Source organism: Pantherophis guttatus, chromosome 6, assembly GCF_059756535.1.
Source record: "Pantherophis guttatus breed Tessera chromosome 6, ASM5975653v1, whole genome shotgun sequence".
NCBI lineage: Eukaryota > Metazoa > Chordata > Lepidosauria > Squamata > Colubridae > Pantherophis > Pantherophis guttatus.
Window position 1 is genome coordinate 21,471,455 of NC_142068.1, and position 20,623 is coordinate 21,492,077.

A 20,623-nucleotide genomic window follows, 5' to 3' on the forward strand; every position below is an offset into this window, starting at 1 on the left:
AATTTAAGAAGACACACACACACACACACACACACACACACACACACACACACACACACATATATATATATATATATATATATATATATATATATATATATATATATTATATCATCTCTGTACCAGAATAAATTTGAGGTTGTTGGAAACATCATGCCAATTTCCCAATTGTTTCTGACATGGTGCAGAATGTAGATTTTAAACATTATTTTAAATCCTCTAACTTTTATCACTTGACTGTTGTACATGTTTCTCTTTCCCTAGGTGAGCTGAGTGGTTTGTGAGCTTCCTCTGATTGAATGGAATAATGATGGGAGCAAACTAAACTGTTAAATATTTGGAGTGGTTTTCCAAAGTGATAATCTTAGCATTTTCAGGAAAAAATTGGGAGAAGTCCAAGTTAATACACACAGTGAATTTAAGTAAAAGTGTAAATAGGCAACAGGGCAATAAATAGTATCCAAAAACTAAAGTATGTGGATTTGGGGGGGGGGGGGGATAGAGAGAGAGGGAGGGAGGGAGGGAGGGAGAGAGAGAGAGAAAGAGAGAGAGGCAGGCAGCAGGCAGGCATAAATAGACAATCAAGTCTTCATAGAAAGTTTCAATGACTCTAGGCTATTCTCAAGGTAGGTAAGGACATTTTATTCCAATCAGAAAAAAGAAAGTAACTTTACCCCCCCCTCAAAAAAAAAACAGACTACAAAAAGACCAAAACTCACAAGTTAAAACACTGTTGTGATTCTAATGATACTGATAATTTTTCATTCTCTGAGGACATAATAAAATTTCACACCTATGAAACTTTTCTGGCATGCCAGTATATTAGCCAGTTCAAATGTTTCCCCAGGGTATTCAGTGGTATAATGATAGTTAATGACAATGAAGTGCAAGACTCTGTATCTTTTTTGGGTTTTGTTTTGGTAGGAGGAATTCCCATTCATTTAATTGTGTATTAAAGAATGAATATTTATTTAATCCAAACAGTGGGGATGACATGCCAATAGTAGTTAGTGATTTTATTTTTGGTTGTTCCTCCAGTTTTTCTCCTTTGGAACTTTTGTTCCATCAGAGATAATGATACTCTAAGACAGTTTTCTGTGTAACATCAAAGTGAGCAGAAGGCACCCAAAGTACATGTAATCACTAAGCTAAACTTCCTCTATAATGTATCTCAGTTGTGAAGATGTGCATATGTTCCTTTGTAATTAGCCAATTAATCCTATAAAGGAAAAGCAGAATGCCTACCTGAATAAAAATCCATAGATACTGGCATGTTTTCAAATAGTTTATAGTAAGTAGCATGCTATGTTTTGGGATTGACATTGTCATGTCAACAGCATCCATGACATGCAAATAAAAGCATGCACCCAGTGAGTTCAACACAAATATCATTTGACTACAGATGCTCATGTTTTGGGTTGGTTTTTGGTGATGGGATAAATTTTATTTTTAAAATGTACAGAAAAGGAAAGAGAGAAATTTCTGTCATTCCGTATTTACTGAAAAAAAAAGTCTAGGGATCACCCCTACCTCACCCCTAGATATTTTTAAAAGAAAATATTACATTTACAAAGAATGTGATTTTGGAGGCAGATCCCCCCAATGTAACCTTTCTTTTTCTTATGTTGGGGGCAGGGGTGGGCTTCAAAAATTTTAGCAAGCAAGGGGTTCTCTGCCCGGTTGCTGGTCGGCCTCCTGCACCATGGCAGGGGGGCATTTTTGCCCTCCCTGGGCTCCCGAGTCTTTCCTCAAGCCTCCGGGAGGGTGAAAATGTCTTCCCCAGGCTCCAGAGACCCTCTGGAGGCTTGAAACAGGCCAATTTCTGGCCTTCCCAAATTTTTGGTAGGCCCATTTTTCGCCTTCCACACACGCCTTGCACTTACCTGCATCCAAAACAAGCCGCATGGGACTCCAAGGAGGGATGGAGTGGGGTGGGCGGGGCAGGACCAGGAGTGGGATTTGGGGGTTCTCCGAACTGCACAGAATCTTAGCTAGAGGTTCTTCTGAACTCTTGTGAACTTTCAGCAGCCCACCCTTGGTTGGGGGATGGGGAAGAGAAAGAAAAGTTGTCTTTCATTCAGGTGAATGCATTTTGAACTTACAGTTAAAAACAAAAAAAGCACCTTTCTTCTGTTCATCACAGTCCTCTTCAATAGTCTTCTTTTCCCAATCGTAGCTTTATTTATTCATTTATTTAAAAGTTTTATCCAGCCATCCAAGCTGCAAAAATGTGACTGTGGCTGGAAACAAAATTCCAACAATACTCTAAACCTCAGAATTACAAAATTGCTAAAGGCAAAATAGCTAGAAGTCATTTAGAATCCACATTCGGAGCACATCAACAGAAGGAGAAGGAGAAGGAGAAGGACCCGTTCACAATTACATAGGTAACTGTTGTAGCATTGAAGATATCTGTAGTACTGCAATAACCTTAGGAAAACTTGATGGGAGAAGATTGCCCAAGGCATTTTAAGAATTGCAGCAGTTTTTAAATAGCTAGTAATGGTTAAAGTATTAGCATGGAACAAGTGCTGATGTTCCTACTCTAATTCCTCAGAGAGCTTTGAGCAACAAGACCTATGTCACAGAAATATCAGGTTTATAGAGAAGAAAAACAGACCTTGGAAAGAAGGTGAGGGCATGATCACAATGAAAAATAATAATTGTAAACTCCTGTTGCCTATGCTTTATGGATTTGTTTTTTTATATATTAATATATTTTAGTGTACAGTATTTTCAGTAGTACATATTGTTATGAAATGTACTTTTATAAATTATTAGTAACATCTTTATTTGTAATCGGTATCCATAGTTGGAAGCACAGAAACATCGCCCCAAAAAACAAGCTATGATGAAAGAAACAAAGAATAATGATTTTAGACAAGGAGAGCCAAGGCTTTTCTTTAAAAAAATGAACTACGCTTGAAGAATGATTCTACTGGTGTTTCCTCTCGCCTCACCACATGTTTCTCCTCAGTGCTGAATATATTTTCTTTCAGCATTTTTGGTTTCTCAGAATCGAAAGGAATGAGTGCCTGTACTTATTTTTTTTCCCCAAACAATTTTGCAGATGCATTTTTAAGAATAGATTTGACATCTATTGAAATATGTCACCAAAATCATATGTGGTTTTTATATTTATAAATTATAAATTTATAAACTCCCAGAATTCCTGGGAGTTCTGCAGCATATAAATTTAATAATCTCTCTCTCTCTCTCTCTCTTTCTCTCTCTCTCTCTCTCTCTCTCTCTCTCTCTCTCTCTCTCTCTCTCTCTCTCTCTCTCTCTCTCTCTTTCTCTCTCTCTGTCCCTCCCTCACACACACACACACACACACACACACACACACACACACACACACCATGAACTACAGAAAGGATCATTTTGGCAATCAGTACAGGAATTTAAATAAAAATGTCTTGACACCGGGTCTTTTTTCTATCCATCCAAATCTTTATGCCATTCAGCTCAGTCTTAACTGGCTTGCTAAGTCAACATGTTGCCAGCTAGCATGTCAAATGCCTTAATGAAATCAAAATTAATTTTATAGTAGTGTTTGTCAACCTTGGCCGCCGGAAGATGTGTAAATTTTAATTCCCAGAATTCCTCAGCCAGGAATGGAGATGAAGCCGACACATCTTAAAGTTGCTAAAGTTGAGAAAAACTGTTTTACAGGATTCCCACTATCTACCAAGGAATTAAGAATTTAATTTAATTTAACTTAATTTAAGAAACAAAAATGAGCTGTTAATTTAGCATGGTTTTCTCTGTTACTCTTTCTAATGTGAAAGCATAAATGTACCAAATTAAAGCTTAGAAAAATGAAGAAATAAGACAAATAAAAAAGTCATATCTGTCATTTGCTATTCTGCTAATCACAAACTGTCATTAATAATTGACAGTTTCTGGGGCTGGATTTCTTCTAAAGCACAGTGTTGATTCTTTTTCAGCAAGATTACTGCTTCAAAAAGAATATCAGTTCCTTCAACTTGATCATTGACAAGCCTCATAAATATCAACAGTTATATAATATATATATGTCTTTCTCCTAGTACTCATTCCATTTTTTTCAGTATTCATCCTCATATATCACTTATTCTCTCACAAACTCCTTAATGTTTATTTTGAATTTTCTACTGTTTGTACTTTTAATTATCCAGGGAAAAAAAGCTAATATCAACTCTACAGAAAATACTGTAATGTTATGACCTTCAATAGATTTGAAATAACTAGAGTGATGTTGCACTACATTTCTGATTTCTTTTAGATTATATAGTTCTTTATTAGGTGACAGACATGAAACTCAATGTGTAAGATTGGTGATAAATATACATCACTGTGTAATTCTCCACATATAGTTTCACAACTTCTCTTTGAACGCTCTTTCTCTGATTGTGAAATCAGTTTATTTTATAAGGCGCATCATGACTCTTCTATATTTTCTTACATTAAGAAAAAGTATCTGTCCACGATCATTGATTTTGCAGCTTTTACATTCCTGACTTTGATTATGCATTTTCCATTATAGGTTTAGAAGATCAATTGTTTCTTTAGCTGGATTACAGTATGGCGTTTTTGAACTCATTCTGTACTAGGTTTTGCCCAAACCAAATCCTTTTCAGTTATTCATTTATTTTCTTGTTATTCATTAAAGAAACCAGTCATCTGTACTAGTCTGAAAGAAGAGGCCCCTACTTTGAATTATTTAATGAGAGTCTTAAAACAATTGCAAAGATTCATACAGAAGCCTGAAAAAAATCTCAAGCTCGTTTACTGAATAGGAAAGTTGTGTGGTGCCGGTGTATATTGTAGGTCTGATTGTTTCTTTCTTTGCTGTCTGGCATGTTTTGTGCATTGGTTTAGACTAAGGTAAAATAGGGTAGATAAATGTGAGAACCAAGATGCTGACTTTATATGATGTGTGAACCAGGCAATCAAAATCAAGCCATGATACGATTTCCCTGTGTGGGCATTGAAGAATACATGGATGCAGCTCAATTACATTTTTTCAATTTTTCTAACTGAAGTTTAAGTTTATCATCTTTGGGATTAGTTATATTCCCCCTGTTTTCAGAACCCTTCAGAACCCTAGGACAATATAGCCCTAAGAAGACCACCGATCAGAATATTATCAATGTTAACAACTATTATCACAGAACTGAATATTTTATTAATATGATATTTTGTGTTTTGCTGTAACTTTCTTTCAGTAGTACTCCTTTGGCTTATAAATAGTTTATTCAACATATCTTTGAATAATGACCATATTCTATGGTTAATCAAGTTTGTTAAGCCTCTGAATTCCCATCACATTGATTTTTACTTTTATTTCTTATGTACTGTTTCACCAAAGACATTGAAATGTACGCTTTTAGAAATACAATGAAACTGTTAACTGGAATCCTAATAGCATCAATTAGCTAGAATAACCACTTCTGTTACAAACCAATAATGCTTGGTTTGCAACTAATTCCACCTTAGGAACAAATTGATGTTCAAATACAGAAGCAGCTTTTGAAATTTGGTTTAGTTTTGTTTTAATGAATTAATATGAAATAGAATGTATCATAAAAGGACATTAGAATATTTTTTTTTAAAAAAAACACCAAATTATTTCATTAAAGGATGACAGTTCCTGATGACTGATTTATTTGTTTGATGATATTGTTGGAAGGAAAATCTATCTGGTTCAGTTCCAAGATGGTAGAAAGGCACTAGAAACAACATGGAGGCTGATTGGAAAGATAGTTTATTGAACACAGCCACAGTTCTGGGACAGTTGAACAACTGGTTGAATGAGTGGATGGATCTGTTGTGGAGGTTAATAAATCAATAAATCGTGAACCTCTATCTCTATGAAACTCTATTTAAACAAATGAGCCTCTGAAGCAGCCTACAGAAAATGTTTTTATTTACACAATAAAAACATAATAATATATATACAATCAATAAATGTCACTAAGTTACTATTATAAATTATACTGTCAGCTATTTATCTATATACATATCTGTTCTATCTAAACTATGCTATCTATGAATATTCTTCCTCAGAAGAAATACCACAATATACCACAGAACTGCTCTTCTAATGGACTTCCAGACTGCTCACAGTTATCTAAAGGAAGATCCTAGAATACAATACAATACTAGACAGAAGAGCAAACTGAACAGCAAGGTGAAGAGCTAAAATGAATACCAAACTGAAGAGCAAGGGTGTCTGTTAAGAATCACCTTTTTTACTGTTAACTGTGACAGTTAGGGGAGGGCCTGGGAGATTCAAACACGCTAGCTGCCCTCTGATTGGCCCATGTATCTGTACATTCCAAAAGCCATTAATAGGCACAGCTATAGAGAAATATTTTTTCTCTAACAGGATCTTTATAGGTTTCTGAGACTTTGAAGTTTGAGCTGTTCTGGGGGTGGTGCAATGAAGGGGCTTGTGTTCTGAAAGGATGTTGGGCAATTTCTATTGTGGCTAATGGCTTTTGTCCTGTGTTGGATCTTGGGTGAGGGGCTGCTTTTAATCCTATCACTCTGCTTTTGCTAGCTGTCAAACTTTGCTTCAAGCAGTTTTGAAATATCATGTCTTGAATGAATTTCTGCCTACAGTATTTGCTTTGCTTATGAATATAGTTATCTAGATAGTTGTCTTCCTCTTTCAATAAACTCTTAATCTCTTAAGTGCCAGCATCTGCTGTGGGCTATTAAGAAAGACTTTGGGGGCTGCTTCATGTCATTAAAACATGTTTCTCCATTTCTCCTTTAGGGAAATATAATATTCTTCCTTTTTTTAATATTTCTGAAAATATTTCATTCTTCTGGGGTGGGGTAGGGTGGCTTCCCACAGTATAGATTGATTTTTACCCAAGATCTTGGAGATGCTAATCTACAAGTGCCGAATTTATTTATTAAATAGATGTTTGATTTTCTGTTGCATTGTCAGGATCACCTATTTCATAGTCTAGCTAAACAGAAACTAGTAGAAATGCATTGATGTTGAGGAAAAAGTAAGAGAAGGATTGTGCTATGCATCATCAATATTCTGTTAAGATTGTAAAAGAGAGAAAAAAAATAATCAATCCCTGATCACTAAGTGGAAGATAAAGCTTTCACTTACCTTTTTATATTTAAAGACAGGTGAAAGATATGATATCTGTGACATCCTACCTTAATGTCTGTCCGATTTGGATTCTTAAAAGTAAGTGGGTGAATACTACCTGGAAATGTGCAATCCTGTTGTTTTAGTGATTATCTAATGCAACACCAATTCAGAATAGCTTAGGTGCAGCAAAAAAAGATGGCTTTACAAGCCCATTTAACAAGATGAGTATGAAGCAGCAGCATTAACTGCTAATTGCTTATACAGTCTTCTTGTAGAAACTTTCAGAGTGAAATTAAGGAGGTAGGAGAGCATCATTCTCATTGTACTTAATGATGAAATATCACAAAAGACTAACAAGAAAAAACTTCTATTAACTACTTAATAGAATAGATTCAGAGGATTAATCTATTAAGTGAATAGTGCAATTGATCAATTCTTTCCCACCCATGCCATTTTTGAATGTACTTCTGATTTTACTGAGATTGTTAGCAACATTAATGATTAGTGAATATTATTTGTAAAGAAATCATAGGTTTAAAAGAATAGTGCGAACTAGAACAATGTTTCCACTTTTTAAGTTTCAGGCGTGCTACCCAGAATACCAATGAATTGAATACAATGAATTGATACCAATGAACTGACATTATCCCAAATATATTGTCTAATTTTGGAATTAGTGATGATAGTTGTAAATCTCCTCTAAGAATGGAAGGTCTTACTTAATTCAAGAACCAGAATTATTAGGAAAGTTTCCACTGAAGGAAGAGGGACATTGCTTTCATTATTTTTTTCATCCAACTGTGAGTCTCCCTCACATGGATCAAATTTTAGAGCAGATTATTGTCTTTCCTATGATGGGAATGGCCAATTATTATTTTCCTTCTATTATTTGCTTCCTTCCATTTGTACACTACATATAGTCTAGATGGTTTTTCAGTTGTAACATATTTCTTGAAATATGGAAAAAGTAATGATTTATTTATTATTGGTTATTATTGGTTTTGTTATTAAGATGTTTCTTATAAAGAAAAGAATCACTACAGTTGCATATGAAAGGAGGCTTAAGACATATATATGTCTTAATTATATAAATTATATATAAAGATTACACACACACAAATCACATACTGGTGTGTGTGTGTGTGTGTGTGTGCGCGTGTGTGTATGCAATAAAAGTTCAATAGAGAAGAAATTGTGGGGTAGATCGGGGTGAAATCCAGCATGTTCTGACAGGTTCTGGAGAACCGGTAGTGGAAATTTTGAATAGTTCGGAGAACTGGGAAATGCCACTTCTGGCTGGCCCCAGAGTAGGGTGGGAATGGAGATTTTACAATATCCTTCCCCCAGGAGAGGGGAGGGAATGGGGATTTTTCAGGATCCTTCCCCTGCCATGCCCACGAAGCCATGCCCCACCAAGCCACACCATGCCCACCAAGCCAGACCCACAGAACCAGTAGTAAAAAAAATTGAATTTCACCACTGGGGTAGATATAAAATAATTGCAGGTTAAGGCATTACTTGCCTTAATTGGGGATCATGTGTTCCAAAAGTGGCAAGACAGATTTAACATTTTTTCATGCAGTATCAAATGACACTTGAACAAATGAAGCTGAACCTGACATTTAAAGTTAAATTAACTACAAGTTTCAACTGCAATGTTCTTTTCAAGGGAAATCCAAGTAAATCATGTTTCTTGCTCAGAAAAAAGAAAAAGTTTGAAAGCAGTGAGGGAACTTAAAGTATTGCAATAATCAGAATAATATAGCAATAGCAATAGCACTTAGACTTATATATCACTTCACAGTGCTTTACAGCCCTCTCTAAGCAATTTACAGAGCTAGCACATTGCCCCCAAAAATCTGGGTCCTCATTTTACCGACCTCAGAAGGATGGAAGTCTGAGTCAACTTTCAGCTGGTCAGGCTTGAACTGCCGAACTGCTGGCAACTAGTAGTCAGTAGAAATAGCCTGCAGTACTGCAGTCTAAGCACTCTGCCACCATGGCTCTGATCACATTATCTGATTTTTTTAAAAAAATAAATTTTTAATCATAAGAAATTTCCTAGAGATAAGTTCTTGCAACCAAGAATTGACACAACAAAAGCTGGAATATTTTATATTTTCTAGTTTTTATTTTATAGTTTCTCTTACTAGAAACAATGGGAACACAAAAATAACTTCTTTATTCTTTTGCTTATAGGCTTACAAAAGTAGTTGAGACTTTCTCTATGCTGACCATTGTTATCAATTCATTGTATTCAATTCATTGATTTCAGGCTTGGAATACTTTGCAAATTCATATTTTATGTGGTTTGAAAGAGACATTTGCTCAATAGGTTTACATCCCACATGTCTGATAAGATCTCAAGATGGTATACAAATCACGTCCTCCTTTATTTTCACCTCACAATAACCTTGGTGAAATAGATTAGATTGAAAAAAATCTGCCCCCACAGTCATTCAGGACTTTCTGAGCCTGAGGACATAGCTGAATCTCACTCTCAGTCTCAAATTAACACTAAAAGCAGTTGACGATACTGTAAATCATTTTGATATTTCTGAAAATCTATTGCTTATTAAATAACTCAATTGAAAATATTTAAAAATAAAGATAAAATTTCTCCTTACACATATGTGCTAGTCGTTCCCGGCTCTATCCCTGTGGTCATCCCTGTTTCAAAACTGAAGAGCCAGCACTGTCCGAAGAAATCTCCGTGGTCATATGGCCAGTATGACTAAACACCAAAGGCGCACGGAATGCTGTTACCTTCCCACCAAAGGTGGTCCCTATTTTTCTACTTGCATTTTTTATGTGCTTTTGAACTGTTAGGTTGGCAGAAGCTGGGACAACTAACAGGTTGTCACCCATTACACGGCACTAGGGATTCGAACTGCTGAACTGTCGACCTTTCGATCGACAAGCTCAGTGTCTTAGCCACTGAGCCATGGTGTCCCCTATTTAAAAATATGTCAATATAAATTATAAATGTTCTGTTAAAATACATAGTGTAAAAGAAGCAGATTTGTTATATGGGAATCTGATTTCATATATTGCATTAACTTATGATTTGCTTAAAAAGTTTACAAGAGATGGCCACAATTTGCCTCCATAAATTTGTTTAATATACCCAGAAAAGGCTCCTGCAAATACAAGAAAACCTTTGAAGCTTTGCCCAGCCATATTGTGTGACCCTGACTTACTCAATAAGTCTCAGCTGTCTATGTTCACATAACATATGAACTAGGAAGAAGTAAACCATATTTTGCTTTTAGTGCAATGTGGAAACTCAGGCTATCATTTACAGTTTTTACTAGCATCATGAAAACTAGGCTGAACTCTGACCTGCTGATCAGGACTGAATCTTATTTCTTCCTGGAGATAACACAAAAGAAAATGAAGAAATTTTCATTGCTTTATAGTATGTTCCCTAGTTACTTTGATGACTTTGTGCAGGGATCCATTGGTGATAAACATCACTCTAATTCCTTCAAAGACGTGCAGACTAAGAAAATTAATGAATTCCCTTAGGCCAGTGTGCTGTTTGATATTCCTTCAGGACTGAGTCTTCAATCATCCCCAAATACCAGAGATGAGTGATTGATAAGTACTGAGGGCCTTGTCTTCATTCTATTTAGTCTTATCTATATGAAAAGATCGCCAAGAATCAAAGAGCAGGGAGTTAACCATTTCCCTTTCTGGTCCAGTTGCATATTTTGCTCAGGTTTACAGGTCACTTTTACAAATCTCCAGGATACTGTACATTGGTTTTCTCACTGAACTTGTGGTTATGGAGACAGTATCAAAGCCATATCCTATGTTTTGCCTAAATAGTTCTAAACCTCAATGTTTTCCTGATATTTTAAATTGGGGACTTTCCATCCGTTTTCTTTGTAAGAAGGTGCATTAGCTTTAGTGTTTATTTTTGCTTGTTTCACCTGCTATGCAAATGTTTGTTGTTCTTGGATTGGCACAATATACTTTCCAGATACTAGGTTAGTAATTTGGTTTTGATTCCATGTGGCATTTCAACTTCCCATTTCACGCCTGACCATTTATTGCAGAAGTTCCCTATTACTGTTTTATGTCATTCACCAACAGTTTGTCCTTGATTGTCTCTTTGTTTTTGGTTTTGATTTCATGGCACACATAACCCAGGCAGATTCATGGGACCAAGTCTTGAAGTTAGAAATTAGACTTAACTCAGGAATATTCAAAAATGAATCCTCAGAGATATGAGGAAAATATTTTTTAAATATTTTACACATTAAATAAAATCTTCTAATATATGTACAGAGTTACATACATGTTGTTTGATTCTTAATGTGAATTTTTGGCTCTAGAAAATTTAGCAGGATTTTAAGGTCCCACGTGGATTCTAGCTAAGGCTAATATAAGTATTGCACAGAAAGCTTGCCAGGGGGTTCAAAGCCTTTGTAGAGATAGCATTCTGTTTGAGATGTATACCCCAGGAAATAGATGAATTGTTAGTCCGTAAGTCTAAGATGCTCCCCAACAGGATATTTAATCTAAGTCCCATTTAATTTCTAGAATGAAAAATGCCACAGAAAATTGACTCAATTGGTTTTGGGCATCTTCTTCCAACAAATACAGTCAAGCAAGCACCTTCAACACAAACGGGCTGGTGATAGTAAACTGAGTGGAATGACAAGTCTACAAGAATAAACAGCAAGGGCAGAAAATAAATTGTTGTTCTCTGCTGATTTGGGTAGAGTTTTTCAATAAAATTTGTCAGTATAGTATTGTCAAAAGAATAATTTCAGGTCCCAATATGAGCCGAGATTGTGCAAGTACAAATCAGAATAAAACTCAGATATGTTGTGTGGAAAGGAGATGTATTTATTTTCAAAAGCAAAGAGGATTTTTTGTGTTGGTAATGACAGAAAAAAATGAGGTACAGAGAGGTTGTTTTTTAGCAGGGACTGGGTCCTTGTTGAGGGCTTGAGGCATATAGGTGTGTGCATGTGCTGGTCCTACTGTGTGACTCTGTCAAAAGGTCAATCTTAATTGTTCTTCCTTCTGTCTGTAGGCTTGCCTTTATTGTGTAGATCAGGGGTGTCAAACTCAAGGCCTGCAGGCTGGATCCGGCCCATGGGGTGCTTAGATCTGGCCCATAGGACCAACCTGGAAACAGCAAAGGACTGGCCCATGGTGCCTCTGCCAGCAAAACTGTGGCCCTCCTGGGCTCCATTTTCACTGGCAGAGGGTTACAGGAGGCCATTGCAGCTGAAAACGGGAGCCCAGGAACCCATTTTTGCTGGCAGAGCACTCAGGCCACCACAGGCACCCCTGACATGAGTGGCATCACACTGGCCATGCCCCACCTTGGCCATGCCCACTCTGGGCCCCTGAGGTCAAACACAACCCTGATGCGGATCTCAATGAAATTGAGTTCGACATCCCTGGTGTAGATAGTCGCCTATTTGTAGGTATGTGGAAGTGTGGGGGAACAAGTTCTTTGTCTGGTTAATTACTCTTGCCCAGGTAATTGGCTTTGCTATTTATCAGTTGATTTTTTAGCAGAGATCTGCTTTCAGTGATCTTTCCCAGATCCTTGTTAAAATGTACCTGATTGCAACATAGTTTCTAGTCTTGATTGATTTGATATGATTATTACTTCATTTATTAGCAGAAAAGTGGGGTATAAATCCAATGAATGAAAGAAAATTTGAGACAAATGTACCATTGAAATAAACAGGAAAACATAGTAATGAATATCTTAAAAATGCCCACGTTTATCAAGGCATTTCAGGGGGAAAAAAAAACTTTCCTGGAGGCATTCAGCAATCTGCAAAGTCAACTCTACTGATCATTTGCTGCACCCAAAGCTTTTTAATTTTGTTTATTGTTACAATACAGCATAATGATTAAAAACTGGTGCATAGCACAGAATCTGCTGCAGAAGCAAATAAAACTTTTGACCAAATGAATATCAGTGGAATATTTTTTGCACATGATTTTAAAGACACACAGATACTTAACCTATGGGGGAAGGCTCGGTATCTAGGGTATATTTCTAGATATATAGAAATTATTGATCTGATTTTGGGAAAATTATAAAAAATGGGGAAAGTTGTGTACACTACAGATCAAGACTTGAGACTTTTTAGACAATAGCGGTAACAAGAGGATCATAATGTATATTACATTGGTTAACAACATGTTTAAGGAGAAATTACTGCACTTATAACCCATCAAAAATAAATAACAGCTACTATATATTTACAGAGCTCATTATAGCCATCAGGTTACTGAATTAATTACTTCATTAATTGAAGTAATGAAGTAATTACTGAAATTACTGAATTTTATATCAAATCTTTTCATGTATAAATTGTAATGTATTTATATACAAGCAAGTGAAAAAAAGAATATATATATATATATATATATATGTGTGTGTGTGTGTGTGTGTGTGTGTGTGTGTGTGTGTAGGTCTTTGGTTATTCGGGTCTTCTCCCACGTAAAATTGGAAGTGTCTTGGCGACGTTTCGACGAAGTCTCATTCGTCATCTTCAGGCTGGTGTTCTCGGCTTCGTGAACACCAGCCTGAAGATGACGAATGAGACTTCGTCGAAACGTCGCCAAGACACTTCCAATTTTACGTGGGAGAAGACCCGAATAACCAAAGACCTACATACAAACACCCGCGAAAACCTGAGAAAACATATATATATGTATACAGATACAGATACAATCAAGATCAAGTGAGGTACTAATACCACTCTATAAAGCCCTAGTAACACTACACCTAGAGTACTGCATCCAGTTTTGGTCACACTATAAAAAAGATTTTGAGACTCTAGAAAAAGTGCAGAGGAGGCAATCAGGATGATTAGGGGACTGGAGACTAAAACATATGAAGAACGGTAACATGAACTGGGCATGGCTAGTCTAGTGAAGAGAAGGACCAGGGGAGTCACAATAGCCGTCTTCCAATATTTGAGGGGCTGCCACAGAGAGGAGTGGGTCAAACTGTTTTCCAAAGCACATGAAGTCCAGACAAGGAATAATGGATTGAAACTGACCAAGGAGAGATTCAACCTAGAAATGAGGAGGAACTTTCTGACAGTGAGAACAATCAACCAATGGAACAGCTTGCCTTCGGAAGTTGTGGGATTTTCATCACATGAGACTTTCAAGAAAAGATTGGACTGCCATTTGTCAGAAATGTTGTAGGATCTCCTGTTTGAGCGGGGGGTTGGTAGATGACCTATAAGGTGCCTTCTAACTATGTTAATTTGATTTGGCAAATTTATGTCCAAAGCTGAAATCTAATTGGACAACATATCTCAGAGTTGACTTTCCTACTTTTTGTAAACATAAAGGCATGGAGAGGGGGAGGCAAATTGAAACTTGGAAAATTCTGTTAGTATGATCCTATACAAAAAGTAGTATTAGTATTCATCATTTTGGTTTCCTAGTCTGGTTTATCTCAGAGCTGACACTGGGGTCTGAAAATCTAAAGCTACTGTCTTGCTACAGTTGAGTGAGAGTCTATACCTTCCTATCCAGATTATCATAATCTCCATACACTTTGTATACTTCAACAGCATCCCCTGTTGCTAGATGATATATCACTGATATCATCAGTTTATGTACTATACTACACCTTGTGCCCAGGGGTGGATTCTAAATTTTTTTACTACTGGTTCTGTGGGCATGGCTTATTTTGTGGGTGTGGCTTGGAGGTCATGTGACTAGATGGGCGTGGCTAGCTGGTCAGTCATTTCTGGAAGGTCCTCACACTTACGACCAGTCCTCACACTTTCGACTCGACTCATTTGTTTGCTTTTAACACTGATCAGCTGTAGGACGGCCCTTTGAAGCCCTGCGGCAAGAGTTTAAAAAGTTTTTTTCCCTCTAGTCATCAGCTGGGACTCAGGAGGCAGCAATAGATTGGGGATGGGACCAAATAAAAGGTAAGAATAACGTGGGGGGTGGGGGGTGGGAGGGCGGGGGGGAGAACCGGTTTGGTGACATCATATCATCACTGCTACCGGCTCGGCCGAACCGGACCGAACCGGGAGGAACCCAACACTGCTTGTGCCATTGAATGACTGCCCTGTGGTTTCATCTGGATGTTAAAACAGATGGGTGAGACACCTAAGCCCTGAGGCTGCCCACACTTTAACAGTTTAGGGTTGGACCTTTTCTACCAATCAACATTAATTGGAACTGGCCATATAGAAAAGAGGAGAACCATTGCAAACTTCTTCTTCTTCTTCTTGTGCCATGTCCGTCATTGGACGTTGGGGATCATGTTGGCAATCCTATTTTTGTCAACAGCTGTATGAAAAAGTGCTGCTGAGTTTTGTCCAAACCTTCAATTTTTCCCTGGAGGATTAAGTGAAGGATGCTGTATTTTTCTGGGTGTCGCATCACATGTCCAAAATACTCTAACTTTCGCTTTTTAATGGCTTTGATTATTTCCCTTTGCTTTCCCAGGCAGTTTATCACCTCCTTATTTGTGATTTTGTTAATCCAGTCTATACGTAATAGCCGTCTGTAAATCCACATTTCAAATGCTTCTAGTTTCTTCAAGTGGTTTTCTGTCAGAGACCAACTCTCTACTCCGTAGAGCAGGATAGAAAAGATGTAACATCTGACAAGCCTGATTTTCAGTCTTAGTCATGACTGCAGAAGACCTTTTTCATTTTGAAGAATGCTGTTCAAGCTTTCTCTATCCTTGTGTTTACTTCACTGATCATGTCCCAGTTTTCATGTAAATTAAAACCGAGGTACGTGATCCTTTCAACTTTTTCTAATAGTATTCGTTTCAAATTTATCAGTGGTAAATTAATGGGTTGTTTGCTGACTACCATGATCTTGGTTTTTGAGGTGTCAAGCCCTATTTTTCAGATATTTCTGAGACTCTGTTGATGAGGAGCTGAAGGTCTTCATGCTTACTGGCAAGCAGAACTGAATCATCAGCATATCTTAAATTGTTGATCTGAACACCGTTTACTTTGAAGCCAGCATCAATGTTTTCCAGTGCTTCGTTGAAAATTGACTCAGAGTAGATATTAAATAACAGATTAGTGCCTCCAAAAGTCCAAAGCTGGTCCAGAACAATACTACTTGATGGTATTGAAAATCAATAGCTCACCTCCATCCTGACCCTATCTAAAGGTCATCCACAAAACAACAATTAGAAATGGAAGTTTGGAGATTGGATGAAAGAGTTGGACCCACATTGTGGGTCCAAGGATGACTTCCTGAAAAGTAGGCATACTAGCACGTCCTTCAAAGTAGGTGGTATCTCGTCACCTTGAAAAAGGGGATTAAACACTACTTGGACTCAACCACATGCCAAATCCCAGGAGGCCTCAATCAATCAGAATACGAATTAGGTAAGAACCAGTTAAGCCAAACAAAGTCCTAAAAGAATTTTCCTCATTCCATGAAGGTCATTATTTAAAAGAAATGATTGACAAAAAAATAACCATCAGTTGGGATTTATTTAAAATGATAGGCATGGTCCTTTAAAATGTTTATTATTCCCCATAACCTTTCAACCTAGTAAAGACAGAGGTTCTCCGTTTCTTCTGAAAACGCTTACTGACATTGATTGATTAATGATCTAGCAAGCCATTTTAAAACCTGGATTAAAATAATTGTACATAGCGCTACACTATCTTCCTCTTGTTCATTTGCTAATAAAAATCCAGTGATCAGGCTAGACAGAAGTAACATTTTTTTTACTCCATTTGCAAGTTGGGTTTTCACAAAGATATAATTTTATATAACATGACTTCTTCATCTTAGGGATTGAATTAGGATATGATTCTTTCACAACGGCCTCATCTGAACATGGTCAGAGAAGCGCCATATATGGGATGCTATTAAATCACCACTCTAGCATGTCCAAGATTATATTGGTAATATAAACACCCTCTTATGCAGAATGGAAAGAATTATGTTAAGATAATTTGATATAGCCAAAGATCTACTTTAGAGTCCCAAAGAATTTTTATCTGTTATTCAGAAGATCCAAATCAAAAATTCTGTTTGATTTATGTTTCACCTTGGTCCAAGCATTATAAGAAATTGACCTGAGAGATCACAGTGTGAAGAATCTGATAGTACAGGGTTCCTCCCCCCCAAGAAGTACAGTTATATACTGAATCAAAGACTCACCCCAGAAACTTAGTTTTAGCTAACATTTCAAGCAATAAATTCTTGTGCTGTCTTCCACAGGAGAACAGCTTAGTTCCAGTTGAAGAAATGTGTAGGGTGGATTGAGGAGCACAAAGCAGGATTTTAAATTTTTTTGCCTGAGTTGCTTCTAAGGACTTTATATCTTCCTAATGCAAAGTTGTTGTCCATACGGTAGGAAACTCAGCATCCTAGCTCAAATAATTTCACTGCTGCAGGAATGAAGTTGTAACTGTTACATCCTGCAAATCTAATTATATTATCGAAAGCCTTCTGGGCATAAGATATAGTTTCTCAGTGTTGCTTCCAAGAGGTAGTAGATTAAAAATAAATTTCTAGATATTTAAAAACCTTGATCTGTTCAATTTGAATGACACTACTTTTTCAATTGAGGTCTCAGTTGGCACACTGCTTAGTAAATTAAACTAACTTCATTTTCAAATAATTAACTTCTCATTTTTCATGCTGCAACATATGCTAGAGTCCGGAGGCTCTGTCAAGGAAAACCTGAGTTTGGGAGAGAACCAGTGGTGAAATCCAATTTTTTTTACTACTGGTTCTGTAGGTGGGCATGGTTTGGCTTGGTGGGCGTGGCAGGGGAAGGATATTGCAAAATCTCCATTCCCACCCCACTCTGGGGCCAGCCAGAGGTGGTATTTGCCGGTTCTCCGAACTACTCAAAATTTCAGCTACCGGTTCTCCAAACTGCTCAAAATTTCGGCTACTGGTTCTCCAGAACCTGTCAGAACCTGCTGGATTTCACCCCTGGAGAGAACGATAGTGTTATCTGCATACATTAAGAGGCATATGAATGTATGGTGGAACTTACGTTTTGAGAATGCCTGAACTGTGGAATGAATGCCAAAACTAAATAAGGGACAAAGATGCAACCTTGCTAGTCTTATCGTACAGTAGGAATTGGGGCAGAAGAAGAATTTGTCTTGCATACAGGTATTATAATACAGCAACATCCTCAAGTAGAATTATTGGTGATCAGTGGCTGTGGCTGTTGTGTGCAATCAATAGTTTGGAAACCTTCATCTCCGATTATGATTTCGTTTGTTCTTAAAATGACAAGTACTAAAACAAGTTAATATAACAGAGTTAAAGTTTACAATACACAAATACAAGAAGCAAAAATCATCATGTGGACTTAGCTTAGCATTTGTACCTGCGGACATCAGCTCTGAATTTGGGAAATGAAGAATTAATACTAGTAAGTAATGGTCAAACCAATCAAAGAATCATTCATTTAGGACAACAGCCTGTAAAGAAAGGAGTGTTAATTCAATGAGAATCAACTTTGAATTTTCAGTTTTATAGTGTTATCCAATCAGTTACAGTAAATAGAGGCAGAAGCAATTTTATGGGCAAATGTCCCTATGTACATAATGGACATAATTAATTTCAATCCCTATTGTTTTCTCTCTATCTTGCATTCTTTAGTGTTTAAATTTGGTAGAACAGGAAATTAATCTATCAGAAACATCTCCCTAAGAAGGGGATGGAACTCAGTAGTTTCAATGGCACTTTCAAATTCTGTGATTGATGAGATTTAAATACATTTACACAGTTGAGACCTTGGATAATATCATGGTATAAGTTGCATAAACGGAAAGTGTGAAATACCAACCATTCACATTGTTGCCCTTTTTCATAAAATGCTATCAAAGTTATACATGATAGTGTTTTTCATTGACCATTTCTTTTTAAACTACTTTTGCATTGAAAGAATAATTCTCACATAACACAATCAGATAGGCTCATTGTCCATGCCTAACCATGGAGTCAAATTGAAAGGCCTATTAGATAGATATGCTTGCACAACATGCTATGCTTGGTTAGTGTTAAAACCAGGGGTGGGATTCTACCGGTTCAGATTGGTTTGGGTGAACTGGTAGCTCCGACAATCAGCTGGGAGCGAACAGGTTTGCTCCAACGATCAGTTGGGCCCGCCCGCCTCTGCACTTTACTTACCTTTATCTTTGCAGCTGATTAGCGTGGCAGAGCAGATTGCCATGCCTCAGCTGTTTTAATTTCCTAGCACTAACACAGAAGGTGATTTTTTGGTGAACTGCGCACATGCGTGCAGCACCCGATCACCAAACCGGTTGTTAAACCAGAAGGATCCCTCCACCAGTTAAAACTGGCTAGTTCTTTTGTGGCTGACCATGTTGTGTGAACCATCTATTAGTTAATGGCTAGATGTTGTGTGAACCATCTATTAGTTAATTGGTTAATGTACAAATCTAGAAAATGTTTTAAACTATTAAACAGATTGTATTGAGCAAGAATAGCTCCAGTTTCAAGATCTGCAAGGCGGATCTTTCTCCTCGTATATGATGACAATGTAATCAAAACTATATTGTGTAGAAATAGAAGGCAGGCACTGAACGTATCCACACAATTCTTGAAATTGCCAAATAAACAGTTTTGCATTGATGAGATGTTTAGTTAAAAAACATTTATTTTCTTCTTCCTTCCTTACAATTCCTGGATCCTTTCATATGATGTTTATTATGGACCTTTCAAAGACAACCAATTCCTATTTGCAAATGAACAGTCAATATTTGCCTGAAGCATATAGAAAAATAAATGATAAGAGTTGAAACCCAAAGAATGGAAGGCTAAATGAAAATGCCTTCTAGCACATGCAAAATTGTCTTCCATTTCCATATGCATAACCAACTCATTTCATCTGTCTGCTAGAAGGAAAACAGCTTTCTTTGCTGTCTGCTACACCAGGGCAAATGGAAGAAAAGAGGCAGAGGGGAAAAAATGTATCAAAGGGGATGAAAATTTGGGTGCGTCTTATACACCGAATGTAGCCCCACCCGCCCACTGGTCCCACCCTTTGGCCTCTGCCTCCCAGCAGTTTACCTCCTTGCAGCAAGCAGCAAGCAGCAAGAAGAAACAGCTTGAGCATAGCCTAAATTAGCACAAGTTCATTGTCCGTTGGATCAGCCTCCTGACTCTCAGCTGTTTCAGGCTGCAGGGATTGCCATTGCCTATTGCTGCTTGGGCCTCTGCTGCTTGCTGCAAGGAGGTAAATTGCTGGGAGCAGATTTTTTTTTTCTTGTGCTAATCAAGCTATGCTGAAAACAAAAATAAAAGCAAAGCAGGCTATTTGCTGTTTGCTGCAATGAGGCAAAATTGCTGGGAGGCAGAGGCACATTTCTTTTTCTTGTTTTCCTCATCAAAAAAGGTAGGTGCATCTTATAGTCTGGAGCATGTTATACTCCAAAAAATACAGTAATCAATTGCGCAAGCACTTGAGAATAATCATAATAGATGAAAGATTTCAGGTTAAATAAGGGCTTCACTTTATTGATTACAAAATCAAAG

The 20,623-nt window shown here is 37.2% G+C and overlaps 1 protein-coding gene across 2 annotated transcripts in view; it reads left to right on the forward strand.

Annotated features, from left to right (window-relative positions):
- SI (sucrase-isomaltase) overlaps window positions 1-20,623 on the forward strand; it is a 161,204-nt gene that overhangs the window by 9,324 nt on the left and 131,257 nt on the right. The window contains exon 1 of one of the 2 annotated variants that reach the window (XM_087872533.1): window positions 2,308-2,387. The exons of the other annotated variant lie outside the window; for it this stretch is intronic. The gene's annotated coding sequence lies outside the window, so the exon portion shown is untranslated. Of the gene's footprint in view, window positions 1-2,307; window positions 2,388-20,623 lie in introns of those variants that run through there. 2 annotated transcript variants of the gene reach the window in all.